This window comes from Lolium perenne, chromosome 7 (genome assembly GCF_019359855.2).
Source record: "Lolium perenne isolate Kyuss_39 chromosome 7, Kyuss_2.0, whole genome shotgun sequence".
Classification (NCBI taxonomy): Eukaryota; Viridiplantae; Streptophyta; class Magnoliopsida; order Poales; family Poaceae; genus Lolium; species Lolium perenne.
The window spans coordinates 190,400,546-190,405,090 of record NC_067250.2 but is presented as its reverse complement, the minus strand read 5'-3'; the positions used below and the strand labels follow the sequence as shown (position 1 = coordinate 190,405,090).

The 4,545-nt window shown below is 41.9% G+C and overlaps 1 long non-coding RNA gene across 1 annotated transcript; it reads left to right on the top strand.

Moving 5' to 3' along the window:
- Positions 1 to 427: 427 nt before the first annotated feature.
- On the top strand, positions 428 to 3,209 carry LOC139829923 (uncharacterized). Its single transcript, XR_007867716.2, has 3 exons — positions 428 to 1,218; positions 2,170 to 2,260; positions 2,427 to 3,209. It is a non-coding gene; the product is annotated as an uncharacterized lncRNA (long non-coding RNA).
- Positions 3,210 to 4,545: the final 1,336 nt, after the last annotated feature.

Genomic DNA, 4,545 nt, shown 5'->3' with positions numbered 1-4,545 from the left:
ATTTCCTTCTCAATTGTCCCTAGACAATTGAGGTGTTTTGAATACCTTTCAACTGAATTCTATTTAAATGGCAATACTTGCACATCTTATGCACATCTCTGATCCACCACATTGTATCCCCCATCATCCAATTCTTGATCGTATGGATGATCATTTGATGCTTTCAAGTGGAATCCCTTCAACAAAACCCTAGACTCAGGGAGTATTTCAAACCACTCCCAATTGACCTCTTATTTGAAGCGCAACTTATATTTCATCATACCCATCTCAATCCTTTATTATTTTCCATCATCACCTTGACATCATGAACCGATGATTTCTGTCACCATATTCATCCTTGTGAGTATATGGTTACTTCACTCACCATCTCTCCTAGCCTTGCTCTACCATTGTCTAAATCACCATCACCACCATCCTCTCTTGGACACATCTTTTATCAGGTCAGAATGTCACCACCATCTACTTTAGCACCCTTGTGCATTAGTATCACTTTGCCTAAAATTGTATATCTTTTTAGGCCACCATTTTAGTAATTTGTGAGGCACTCAACCTTGGGTGTCATGCATGTGTAGCAATTATCTCTTGTTGATCACTTGTGCATGGCCAAAAATATGTAGCCGGCCATGCCATGGCACACATGCATCATGCCTCTCCATTTCCCTCTCTCTCACATAATTACTCCACCTTGGGAAGCCTCTCCTCCTTTGTCCCTTCCCAATGCCACAAATAAATTCAGCTTGGGTCAAATATCTCTTCCCCAAACCAGCCTCCCAACTAACCCAATCAATGAAGAGGCTACCTCCCAACCAACCCAATCAATGAGGAGGCAGCCCACCCCCTCTCCCTCTATATAAAGGGGCTTGGCAGCCCACCCCCTCCTCACTTGCTCTCACTTTTCCACTCCCCACTCTTTCCTCCACTCCCACACACTCTCCTCCTACCTCTCCCCACGAAATTGCTGCTCCTCCTAGCTTCATGGCCGGCCATGGCCATGAAAAGCTCTCCAAGATGAAGCTCTCCCCCTCCCTCAAGCTCCCCCTCTCCATGAGAGCATCCCTCTCCTTCTTCTCCCCAATCCTAGATGGTTTTCTCTCCTCTTCTTCTTCCTCCCTTGCTAAGTTTGGATCTTGATGCAGGTACATGTTGATCCAAGCATGGAGAAGCTTCACCTATCCTCAGATCTGAAGTTCTTGACCAAAATTCGTCCAAAACCTTGCAGTAATTTCTTTCATCTTGCTGTTTCAGATTCTGGTATGAACTTGTAAAATCCACCAAAACTCGTGTACAGCTCCAAATTGAGTGATCCAAAATTCCACGGTTAGCTTATGAAAAGATCTACAACTTGGCGTTGGTTTCATCCTCAAATTCGTAGCAGATATTCCTGAGTAATTAAAGTTCTGAAAACATGCTGTTTCACTGTTTGTTAGATTTGTTTAGTTTTACAAAACCTTTTTGAGCAAACTCAATTGGGGATGAAAGCCCTCTCCATTAGCTTCATTTTGCCGTTGGTCTCACCTCAAATAACCACCTAGAATTGAAATGATTCATAGATCAATTTCTGGTCAGATCTGACTTTGTCTGTTTATACCATGAGCTTGGAGATGAATTTGCGAGTGAAACCAATTGCATTAGAACCGTATTGTCAATACCTTTCAGATGCAACTGACCTCATATTTTTAGGATTTATCTACAATTTTTGGCATACAGATCTTGTTTTCTGTACAGTTAGATTCAAGCAAGGTCCTAAAATTGTAGGTTCAACCTTTTTGAGTGATTCCAATTGGGTTAGTCTTGTATTAGTACTGGCTATCTAGGAAAAATATTATTAGTCTCTGTTCATACATATTTGTTGCTGTTAGTAATGTTTATGTGTGACATGCATTGTTGAAACAAAACTTTTCGGTTTATCTAAAACCCTTGACCAACTCTTTTAGTAGAGGTGGGCAACCTTTGTTTTATGCTTGCAAAACAAAACCTCTGCAACCTAACATTAGCTCTTTTGTTTTGCTTAAGTTTTCAAATGATGTGGAATATGGTTTGCTTCCTATTTTGGTTGTAGTGTTATGGGAACAAATTAAGTTAGGAAAACTGTTTTCTACTTTTCCAAAAATGTTTGAAAATGCTTTGTGAATGTATTTGATGTCAAACTAATGCACTTGTCCTCTTTAGGATGTTATCTACCAGGGGATATTTGGTTTATACCATGGTGATACCCGAGAGAGGCAATTGCTAAGTTGTGATGCACTCATACCTTTACTAGGTAAATAAATGGGGTTTTCTAAACTAAAACTCTTAAAGTTGTTTTGTGGTATCTATAGGTCCTTAGTATGTTATACCTTGGCTGCATGGTTAGTTGTTGATTGATGAATGTTGTCTTGTTGATGCAATGTGATTGATTGTGTTCCTTTTATATTTTCCGGCGATAGATGCGAACAATTCCGGAGAAGAAGTGGAATCGAACGAGGATTTTATTTATATTGTTGGGATTCTTATATTTATGGAGTTGAAGAAGTCCGGGGACAAATAAGCCAAGGCAAGCCATCTTTTGATCTCTGATATGATGTCTCTTTGGATGTCATCTTGTGCTATCAATAGCATCTTGGTTCTATGTGTGATGATCTCCATATTGTTGTCATCTATGCTTGGATGCAAGCATGGTACCTCTAGTAGTTTTATCTTGTCAAGGTCTTGGTAATTGGTTGGGTGTATGGTATCATGGCCATTGCTATCCAACTTGTTTTCTATATTTAGCTTGAATATGTTCCACCTCGGGACAAGATTCATACTACATCCCTTCTAGTGTAGATGTATCAATACCATGTTTTTGGTGTATTCTCAAATTGCGATGAGTATGCCTGATTCCCTTAATGGTGTTGGTGTTGGTCAATTCTCATCCCTATCTATTGATTGGGTTAGATAGCACCACAAATCTGAAAGTATATTTTCCTCTTGTGTTGTCATAATACATGCTTAGCTCAAGCAAGTATGATCCACTCCAATACCTCTTTTTCATACCCTCAATGGCGTGATGACCCTCATCTCGGCCATAGTGTTGTATTAGTTCAACTCATGAAACTTTAGGTTGGGAACCCCTCAAGGTTTACCTTGTTGTAAATGTTTATGAAAACCTTGGGTGAGGCAATCTTACCCAAGCGTATGGTTTATGAAAGGAAAGGATCTTGACAAAGATGGTTGGAAAGAGGAAAGTGTGTGACTTGGGTTTTTGAGAAAAACGACACATGGTTCTTTGTATTCGTTTCTAACAACTAAACAGGCGCAACCATAGCTACTCCAACGTGGGCACGGGGCTTAACTTGACGTTTGTTCTTCTTAGCATGAGGCACCGCACAACTATACAAGGGTACGGTTACCCCCGAGTCCGGGTTGTCATGGTTGGGACAATAGTATAACGGGAGGCCTTCGGGGCTGACCCGTCCGGAAGACACTATGGGTCTCCTGGCTTGGCGGTGGAGCCACGCTCTAGAGGAGGTGAGCTGCCACGGTGCCGGGGAGGTACATACTCCATAGGGTAGGACCTCGTGTTAAGTCGAATGGGCGAAAGGTTATGTCCGGGTATCCGTCGTGGCATATGTCGTTATGCGGGGATGATGCCCACACGATAGGTATCCGGATAGTTGTGGTGAAAGTGTGCAAACTCTGCAGAGTCAAAACTATTCGAATAGCCGCGTCCGCGGTCATGGACGGTTGGGATGGCCGTTACAGAGCTGTGTCGAGTTTTGGTTTTGAAAATGATTTCCAAAGGAAATGTGTGTTGGAAGTACCGGAAGGGTACGAGAAAGATGGTGTGCCGACCATGTGGAGATGGTCGAGGAAAATGAAACAAAAGAGGGTGACCCTTCCTAGTGTTTCATGTAGAGGAACTCTGCTTTAACAAAGATATAGAGATGTCATAGGACTTTCTTAGTGTCCCCTTCAACTGTGATGTGGGATGCTATATCCACAAGAGAAACTGATTCTCTTTCACATGCTATATCCACAAGAGAAACTGATTCTCTTTCACATGCTATATCCACAAGAGAAACTGATTCTCTTTCACATGCTATATCCACCAGAGAAACTATTCTTCCTCTCTTGTCTTCTTTAGTTAGAATTGTTATCACCTTCTTGATGGTTTGCGAGTACAATTCAAATGTACTCACGGCTTTGTCCCTGGCTATTTACTTGGCCAGACCTGGAGGACTTCGACAGATGAAGAAGGAGTTGACGACGTCTATGCGAGCTAGGAACGTCTTCCCAGTCAGTTGCCTGTAGGGTTAAGGCAGATGACTTGGGCTCTACGCTGCTGAAGTGATTCTGCTACTCTGATGATTAGATTAGGCCCTTCGAGGCTATCTTGTAAAGATGGGTCATGTGACTTTATTGTAATTTTCTTATTCCGTTTTGTAAAGGATGATGTAATTTGATATCAGTTCGGTTATGTGTTCACGGCACACTGATCATGGGAACGTGAACTGTATACATAACAGGGTATTTCGGACAGCTAGTCCGGGGTCCCCACAAACACAGCGAAAGAAGCAATCCGAA